This window comes from Rousettus aegyptiacus, unplaced genomic scaffold (assembly GCF_014176215.1).
Source record: "Rousettus aegyptiacus isolate mRouAeg1 unplaced genomic scaffold, mRouAeg1.p scaffold_m13_p_8, whole genome shotgun sequence".
Classification (NCBI taxonomy): domain Eukaryota; kingdom Metazoa; phylum Chordata; class Mammalia; order Chiroptera; family Pteropodidae; genus Rousettus; species Rousettus aegyptiacus.
This window is the reverse complement of record NW_023416311.1, coordinates 35,561,879-35,572,406: the sequence shown is the minus strand read 5'-3', so window position 1 is coordinate 35,572,406 and position 10,528 is coordinate 35,561,879. Positions and strand designations below refer to the sequence as shown.

The following is a 10,528-nucleotide window of genomic DNA, read 5'->3' as shown; positions in this document are numbered from 1 at the left end:
AAAAACCTCATACAACTCAGTAGCCAAAAAAAATCCAATTAAAAAAATGATCAGAAGACTCAGACATTTCTCCAAAGGAGACATGTCAATGGCCAACAAGTACATGAAAAACTGCTCAACATTGCTAATCATCAGGGAAATGCAAATTAAAACTGCAATGAGATGTTACCACATACCTGTTAGAATGAAATGGCTATTATCAAAAAGATAAGCGATAACAAGTGTTGGAGACGATATAAAGAAAAGAGAGCCCTGGTACACTGTTGATGGGAATGTAAATTGGTACAGAAAGCTATAGAAAGCAATATGGAGTTTCTTGAAAAAATTAAAAAGAAAACTATCATATAATTTAGTAATCTGAGTATACATCTAAAAAAATGAAAGCACTATCTTGAAGAGATTTTTGCACTCTCGTGTTCATGTCAGCATTTTTCACCATAGCCAAAAAATGGAAACAACCTAGGTGTCCATCAATGGCCGGATAAAAATGATGTAGTATTATATACAATGTAATATTATTCAGCCATAAACAAGGACATCCTGCCATTTGCAACAACCTTAGCATTATGTTAAGCCAGAGAAAGACAAATACTGTACGAGCTCACTTATATATTGAATTTAAAATCGTTAAACTCATAGAAACAGAATAGAATAGAGATTGCAGGGGTGAAAAAGTAGGAGAAATAGGGAGATGTTTGTCAAAAAGTACAACATTGTCTATGGCCATGCCACCCTACACAAGCCTGATCCCATCTGATCTTGGAAGCTAAGCAGGGTTGGGCCAGGTTAGTGCTTGGACGGGAGACCACCTAGGAAGACCAGGTGCTGTAGGTGTAAAAAATAAAGAAAGGGATTGCAAACTGACAAGGTCCTTGCAATCTGTGAGGTCAACCAAGGGTTGTCTTGCCTAAAAAAAGAAAAAAAAAGAAAAAAAGTACAACATCCTGTTATAAGATGAATACATACAGAGGCTCTCATGTACAGCATGGTGACTGTAGCTAATAATATGTATAGTGTATTATAAGGTTGCTGTGACAGTAGTGCTTCAATGTTCTCACTGTTTAACAACAACTAAATGGTAATTTCGTGAGGTGAAGGATGTGTTAACTAATCTTATTGTGGTAAACATTTCGCAATACATACCAGTACCAAATCATTACATTGTATACCTTAAATTTATATATGTCATATGTCAATAAAGCTGGAGTAAATAAAGAATTATTTGGGCAAACAACAAATTTTCCCTTTGAGGAGGCAAAAAGTAAATATATATATATATATATATATATATATATATATATATATATATATATAGTTTAAAAAGAGCATAAAGATAGGAAAAAATTTACATGGAAACAAGGAAGACTGCTTGATAAGATTAGAGAAAATAGTGTGAAGCCCGATTCAAGAAAAGGATCTGTAAAATGCGAATAGGGAAAGAGGGAAGGGAGCACAAGGGAAGCAAGGCCATCACTGAGAGAGAGCTGTTGGTGAGAGCTGAGCCAAATATATAATTGAAACCAGAACTGGTTGGGACGAAAGTAGAAGTTTAAAAAGTGAGATCATAAAACCAGTTCCAGATAGGGACAGTGTTTACACACAGAGGTGGGATAGGTCCTGAGAGACTCCAGAGATCTCTTACTTGTTTTCTGAGCAAGACAGCTATAATACCATCCAGGCAATGAGTAAGCACATTCCCATTTGATAGTCCCTTTAGATGGGAGATTCCTGTGTAGTTTACATATGTTGAAGCTTTCTATCGAAATGCAACGACAGAAATGAAATTAAAGTTAGGGACAGAAATTAAAAGTCTACTAGACCAGGGAATTTTTTTAAATAATGTGATTTGTATTTATTTTAAATACTCATGAAGTAAGAAGGTCCCCTCATGGACTCGGGGCCTGTCAGCTGTTCACAAACTGAATGAAAACTAGATATTCACTGTATTGGTAAATATTCCTTTCTTCTTATTCCCTTGATAAATCTTTACCCACTCAACAGAGTCTATTACTCATTTTAAAGAATACTCTTATTTCTGATTTCCTAAATATTATTTAAAGATGAAAAGGGACAATAAATAAAAAGAATGGTTAGAAAATAAAATTTTAACCAGATTTTAAGAATGTAAATGGAACAATCTATGGAAATATTATATACTGATTTCTAAAAATATCTTCTTCCAAATGTACCTTTCTTAATTATAAGTTTCAGGGTCATTTTCTCTATAGTAACTTTGAAATTAATACTGTGAATTTAAGTAATGCAATATGAAATTTAAAAATAATCATCATAATTAGGTCAAGGTCTGGTCTTGTTATTTGTAACTAAGAAATTAATTCTTTATAAGATCACTTTCTATCTATATGACCTGTACAAGCCACTTAACCTCTCTGTTTTATCACCTTTAAAATGAGAATAAAAATATCTTTTTTATCTATACACAGGATTTTGGGAAGCACAACAATATTTGTGAAACTGTATCATAAACTTTTAAGTGTGAGTGAACTCCAGGCTTTCAGTTTAGGTAAAGCTGCTTCTAGAGTTCACATCTCCAAATCTTCTTCTTGCTCAGTCTTATTCTCATAACGCCAGGCTCCTTTCTTGCCTTCTGTGAAAGAACAAAACTCAACTGACTAAATGTGAAGATCTAATTGGCTTTATTATGTAATTCATGAATTGGGGGCAGTAGCCCACCTGGCAGGGGTGCTCCCAGGGGTTGTACAAAATGGATGGTTTTTGTCCATAGCCATGCCAGCCTGGATATGCCTGATCCCTTCTGATCTTGGAAGCTAAGCAGGATCGGGCCCAGTTAGTACTTAGATGGGAGACCACCTAGGAAGATCAGGTGCTGTAGGTTAAAAAAAAAAAAGGATGGCTTTTATAGGAAGGAGGGTGGGGCAAGGGAGCTTTTAATAAAAGAAACCAAAAAGTTATTTTTAGACCAGAACATCTTTTTTTGTGTGTGGGGGGTGGCGGGGGCGGAGGGGGGGACAGGTAGGAGGGTGGAGAAAGACCGGCAAGTGCTTTATCATGTTTGCCTCTTCTTCCTATGGGGAGGGCGGGGGAGGGAAATGAAGAGGACCCATGTGACAGATTACCTCATTGGTGTTGACCAGAAAATTCCAGACAGTTTGATTAAGATTATGTTTCTGGTGGAGGTTGAAACAGCAATTAGGTCAGGTCTTAAATCTGGGTTTGGCATTATGGACTTTAGCACAAGTGATAACATTTGGGGCCTGTGGTTTTATCTTTACCACTTCTGAGTTCTTACATTCTCCCTACCCCCCACTCTACGAAAATGGGGATTATATTATCTACCTTTTGGAACTGGTATAAAGACAATCTGGAAAGCCCTTGGAGCATATGGTAGACTCAGGAAATGGGAACACAGATGGACAAGGACATCAGAGACCATCTACTTCACTTATTGCTTTTGCACAGGAGCAAACTGGAGTCCAGAGAAGGAAATTGCCCAGAGTTACTATTAGCAAAACAAACAAATAAAAACTGTTGGCTGTAATAAAGAATAAAAAGCATTTATCTGAGCAGAGTTGGGATTGCAATCTGCAGCACAGATTCAGAGAGCAAGTTAAATTGTTTTCCAAAGGAAACAAAGAAAGGCAGGGCAAAACCATAAGAGTTGTTCTCATTTAGGTCCTCCATGTAAATGAAGGGTGTTGGCTAGGTCAGTTGGGACTGGTCAGTCCTATTATGTAAAAAAGGATGCTGGTTATTGAAATAGATTGATTCCTATCAAGGAGAAGAATGCAAATGGTCTGGTCACCATAACAAAGAGGAAATAAAGTCTACATAGTCCATGTGGCAATCACAGATCCAGGATGTTTGTTGTTTGGCTTTGAGCTGAGTGTAACAACAGGTCAGTGACTTAATCATAGTTCTAAGGACTGAAACATGAGACATATGTAGGCCCCACTTCCTCAGTGGACCTTCCCACTTTGTTTTCAGTGACTTCTAACAATGTGCTTTCCATTTTATTTTCCCCGTTATCATTATACGCTGAACATCGGATTTAGATTCAATCCCAAGTTTCTGGATTCTCAGAGCTCTCTCCACAGCAGCAAGTCCCTGCAGACTGTGGCAAATAAATGACAAGGGGGCAATCAGCCAGGCAAATTTCCTAATAGAGTCTTCCAATGAAACTGGTATGAAAATGAATTAGGGAAGGGGAAAGACGTGAAATAATCTTTCGAAAGTGTTCAGTGAACTATTATAGCTCCCCTCCTACACAATTGTTCTAATTAAGCATTTTATTTTTTGGTAAAATATATTCTAATACATACACATAGTGGAATATTATCCAGCTATTAAAAAGAGGTTGAGCAACAGGAACTAGCATAGAAACATGGGCCTGATATATTTAGGGAAGAAAGTAAACAGCTGCATGGTAATGACATTTTGGTCTCATTTTTATTTTATGTGGATGTAAACATGGTAATAAGTCTGGAAGGACATCTCCCAGACCATTAGCAGTGGTTATCTTTCCGCTTCCATTATAAAGACCTTTTCTTTTTTATTTTATGTCTATACTGTTTAAATTCTCAGGAGTATCTATGACTTTATTATTAGAGGGAAATGAAGCTTTTTTAAAAAATAAAAATATTATTTAAACAATTAGTGATCGATAGCATAAAAATGCAATTCTATATGTATACAGGAAGCCAGAGTGGAAATGAAAAAAAAGAGAAAACAAATGTACAATGAAAGATTAAGTGCTTTGACAAGAATAATGAAAATGTTCTGCCCCTTTCTTTCTTAAAGATAATTGTTATCTAATAACATTTCTTTTATATGAGCAGAAAAAGTTAAACAGACTAGGGCACTTTTTATACTTTAGTGGAACATCTTTTCCCCACATCTCTAACTTAACAAAAAAAGCAAAGTAGATACTCTTGGAAGCAGATGTAAAAACTCTCCCTGGCCCCAGATCTAAAAAAGAAAATAAATCCAAATTTTGCCCCACAGCACATGCATAATAAGCACAGTGCAGTGTTTTCATCTACTGTTACTCTATGTCTCAGTGCTGAGGATCTGTAGGGGTTCAGAACAGGCCTCCCCAAAACGTATCAGTTCAGCACGTGAATTATTTTGAGCTGAAGGCCATCAAAACCCTGCAGGCTCGTGAAGAGCTTTTACTTCTCAAAGACTTTAAATGAGGGACTCTGCCCATAATAAGAGTTACTACCATAAAATAACTTCTTTAACCTAGTTCCTAATTACTAAACATCTTCTCTTCGTGTTGTTCTGTAATGTCCTTCTCCCCATCTGAAACCCCCATGACACCTTACCTCATCCTTAGCTAAGAATGTCCTGTATACTTTATTTTCCCTTTATGTCTTTGAACCTCGCCTGTATGTAGGGTCACTGACTCATATACATGATGTTCCATGCATATGTATGTAATTAAATTTGATTATTTTGTCTTGCTAATCTGTTTCCTGTTAGTTTAATTATCAGACCAGCAGGAAGAACCCAGAAGGGTAGCAGAAAGTTCCTTCCTCCCGCACAGATCTCTAGCTCATCCGGATATCCCCTGACATGATCAAGTAGAGTGTGCATGTGTGCATTTTTCTGGGGAGAAAGATTATAACCTTCATCAGATTTGCAAAGTAATCTTCACGCAAATCCACACCTACAAATATACAGCATCCAAGTATTTGTATTTATCCCAGTAGTCAACAAACATTTAAGACTTTTTTTCTCTATTTATTGTTATGCATGTAATAGGAATGTGATTAGCTACCTTACAGGCATCGTTTTATAGCAGTGCTACAGGGGGAAGATTACCTCTATTTTACCAGTGAGGAATATGGAGAATTGAAGGTGGTCACAAATTCTTTGAAACTCCTCCCATTGAGAGTTGGGGGTCAATACCCATGCCCCTGGAACCTAAATAGGCACTGTAACTACTTTAACCAATTGTATATGATAGAAGTGACAGTATCAATTTCCAGGCCCAAGCCTTAAGAAAGATCAGTTCCATTTCCTGTCCTTTGGAATAATCACTCTTATAAGCCAGCCATCACATTGTGAAGAAGGCAGCACAGACCCGTGGGGAAGCCCACATGGAAGGAACTGAGCAGCCAGCTTGATGTCAGCTACATGAGTGAGCTGCCACGGGATTGGATCTTTCAGACCCAGTCCAACTGCCCCAGCTAATGCTGCCTGGAGCTGAGATTAGCTATCATCTCCATTGAGCCTATATTAGGCAGAATAATGGAAACATGTCCCTATCCTAATCCTCTAAACCAGTGAACACGTTACCTTATATGGTAAAGGGGAATTAAGGTTGCAGATGGAATTAAATTGCTAATCAGCTGACTTTAACTACAGAGATTTATCCTGGATTATCTAGGTGGGTGCAATGTAATTATCAGAATCCTTAAAAATGGGAATGAGAGGTAATAGGGAAGGTCAAAGTGATTCAAGGGGAGAACAACTTGGCCTAATATTGCTAGCTTCGAAGATAAAGGAAGGGGCCATGAGCCAAGGAATGCAGGCAGCCTCTAGAAGCTGGAAAAGGCAAGCACACTGATCACCTACTAGAACTTCCAAACATAGTCCTGTGACACCTCGATATTATCCCAGAGAGAACAGTGTTACATTTCTAACCTACAGAATAAAAAAAATAATAAATTTGTGTTGTTTTAAGCCATTAAATTTTGTGGTGATTTGTTACAGCAGTGATAGAAGACTAATACAGAACTCCTCCCAAACGGCATATTCATGAGCAAAATAAATAATTGTTGTTTAAACCACTACATTTTCGGGCTGCTCTGTTCCTCAGCAATACATAATTAAAACAAAATAAGTAAGGCTAGAGTTATTAAATAATCTCTCCAAGTGACCCAAAAAGTTTAGTTACCTGGCCCTGGTATTACATATTTTGCTGTGCAAATTCTAAACACCTCCCCCACCAAAATTTGACCAGCTAGTTCCTTCTCCAGATTCCCTGGCCATCACTTCTCTCCTTGCCATCTCTGAACCTGCTCTCCCAGGGGTCACACGTGCTCTCCTTGTGCCAAATCCAGTGTGGCCTTTTCTCTGTCCTCATTCTCAGTGTTGACATTGTTGACGACCACTTCTCTTTCTCTCTCTTTCTTACACCTGTTGCTTAAAAGTCAACATATTTAAATTCAAACATAGCATTTCTTTTAAAATGATGACTACTTAAAAAGTTAATAGTACATAAGAGAAAAACTAATGACTTTTTAGACTGTTAAATGTTTTATGAATGCCAATGCTTTTTTTTTTTTTTTTTTTTTTTTTTTTTACCTATTTGAAGATTCATTTAATTTTCTATGTTTAACTTTTTTTTTCCTAGTGGAGCTGTGAATGCCCTTTTAAATTAGTAGTAGTAAAAATAGTTATCCTAAACATAATGATATTTAGTGATTAAGTTTAACAGCTTAAATAACACTTTTTACTGGCCATTTATAGTGCCAGATTAAAAGACTTAATGTTTGCAGACAGGGATGAGGCCGCTTACGTTGTTCTAAATGAACTTTCAAGTAAACCTTTCTGCAAAAATATCCAAAGTAAAGTGAGAATTATTGAAAAATAAGACAATTTCCCTTTATTCCTTTTCATTCATTTAGGACCATCTCTTGATGTTTTTAAAGAACTCTGGTATTTGATTTAAATAAAATCAACTTTTCCTGAATGAAACCAGTGAGAACATTTTCAGGTCCCAGAGAAACTCACTCTGGCCTGCCAATCCAAATACAGATCTGGTGGATCCACTGACAACTTTAGGGTGCGATGAACCAGGCAGGCTTTGACTCATACCTTCAAATCCCCATGATTCTCACAGAAGTTGGCCTGTCATTCGGAAGAGACGGCAGGTGAAATATAATGTGATACATGATACTATTAGTTAAAAACATAAAAATGGTTTTTAAATGTTTATAACATTACTCAGATATGGAGCGAATATGAACTTATTTCACTGCAAACTGAGTCTTAGTTGAACTTTTTTATTCTGATTGCAATTTTAGTAAATGAGAATTGACACGCGTTCATAGAAAATCAAACAAAAAGAGAAATTGAAACTAGGCTTTAAAACAGTTATGTTGTAAATCATTTTATATGTTAGGACTCTTTCTGTTATAAATAATGGAAAATTGACTCCAATTGATTAATTAATAAAAGGAATTTGTTGGTTTGTATATCTTCAGGCTCAGGGACTACTCTAGCTTCAGGCATGACTTGCTCTGGGGGTTATGCAATGTTCTATGGCCTCAGTTCATCTCTAAAGCTCCACACTGTCTTCCTCTGTGTTTTTGCTTCATCCTGAGGCTGTTTCCCATTCAGATACCAAGAGAGATGAAGCATCGTCAAGCCTCGCATCACCAAATGCTGTAGACATGTGAATACTCTTCTTTCTCAAAAGCCTAGCCAATGTCTCCATGTCTCCTTGGCTCTATTTGGGTTAGATACCCATCATTAACCCTATTCCTTGGCCAGAGAAATGGGATGTTTTCCCCTGGAATATCACTCCAATATAAATCTGGCTGAACTGAGGAGAGTGGTTTCCCAAAAGAAATTTAAGATACTAGAAAGGGTCTATTGAGTAGCAGTAAGTGACCACTATGATAGTAGTTATAATATGTTAGTAAGAGACATTTTGAGTATTGTTTTTATTTTTAAAATAAGAAATAAAATCATTGAGGCTCACAAGCACTTATGGTATGATATACAAGTATATAACATATTGAGCCTGTCCACTTTGATACTTAATGAGACAGATTTTTTTCCCTCTTTAAGTCACTTTATGTTCTTGGCAACCTTGTCTCCCACAATATCTGTCAGTGCAAACTTTGCTCCAGCCTCACCTATTAGCTGTTCTGGATTGCCTACATCTACATCTTGATCTTCCAGGTTCCTGTTGCCTAGGATGTCTCTTTTTCTCTTCATTGTCTGGTATCTAAATTCTTCTTTTCTAAACCCTAATTCATAGTTACTTCTTCTATGAAGCAGTTGAGAAATAATGATCCTTTTGCCTACATTTTCTCATCATTTTTTAGTTAAAATTTTCTGTTTTACTACCAATTCTCACTCTAGCCCATGGAAGATATCACTTTGATGGCAGCATCTTGCCTGCTGACCTTGAATGTGACCCTAAATTTTTTTCTCCACATTGCACTCCTGAAAGACCCTAATAACCAATCAAAATTTGCTTATAAAATGAAAGTTACTGGCCATTTTGGATGAACACTGGGCACTATATTTTCACTCTATCACATTTATAATCCCAATAGCTCACATCTTATTAGCATAAAGCTTTGCCTCTAGAACTTAATTGAATGGAAGGCAAAACCTAAAAGCAAGTTAACTAGAGGTACCTAGTTAAAGCTAATTATGAATTAAAGTTATACACTTCCAACATAAACATTTAAAATATGACAACACAAATTTTCCTTTTCTCCAAAAGTATTTCGCAAAATATGAAATAAAATGTACTATATATAAAAACTTTCCTTGAGGAAATGGTTGAAAATCATTTAAAGCAAAATACTGGCATTTGATCCCTAGAACTAAAATATTTTAATAGATTTAGTTATTTAGAAAATAATATGTGATACGTGATGTGTTCGAAGGAGGAGTATGAGGAATTCATCCTTGTAACCAAACTTGGCTGGGGAATAATTTCTAGAATTATGGACATTATTGTTTATATTTTAGCCATAATTTTAGATGACCTTATAGCATTGGGAATTGTACGATTTTATAGCCTAGAAGTGATTACATAAAATCATGTTAAAGCAATTATAATAAGAGGTACACAATGGATAATATTTGCTGCTTTGCAAAAGACTTCGCCCAGGAGACTTCTTAAAGCTGAATGAAACAAAAAATGCTGGAGTAATATTAGACCTGTCCCTTCAGTAAAGTCAGCTCTCACCGGCACCATTGGCTCTGAATTTCACACCTTATTCACTCCTTGACATCAAAGTTGTCAGTTACATCCTTGAAGAACAGATTTGTTATTTAGCATCATGTCATAAATTTCCCCTCATCTCACCCTTGTCATTTTAATTTAAAATGTTCTGATTTGAAGGCACTGATTTTTAATTCATGTAGGCTAATCAATAAAGGGGATATAAAAACAATCTGAAAATTTAAAAAAAAAATTGTGTGTCTCTTGGTTTAGCCTACAACTTCCAAGTTTTGAGCACTTTTTAATATCAAATAATTAGTTCTCTGGTAATTTTTGTACATTCCTCACTAAAAAAGTTCTAAATAGGGTATTATCATGCTTTTTCTTTAAAAATAGTATTTCAGTGATTCCTGTAGTTGATAAAGGAATGTTCTTTATAGAAGAATCCCAATTAATAAATGTAGAAGAAATTATATGCAACCCCAATGAAATAATAAATCTAGTCAGAGAACATCAATGGCTCTTAATAGCATTAAATGAAATGTTCATGGAGAACTATATAATAGATAATAGATAAGTCGGATTGACAACACCTGAACCCACTGATCAATCTTAGCATCGTTAAAAGTA

At 36.0% G+C, this 10,528-nt stretch overlaps 2 pseudogenes; both read left to right on the top strand.

The window, feature by feature from the left end:
• Positions 1 to 715: 715 nt before the first annotated feature.
• Positions 716 to 834, top strand: LOC118607293 (annotated as a pseudogene).
• Positions 835 to 2,738: 1,904 nt separating this feature from the next.
• Positions 2,739 to 2,857, top strand: LOC118607419 (annotated as a pseudogene).
• Positions 2,858 to 10,528: the final 7,671 nt, after the last annotated feature.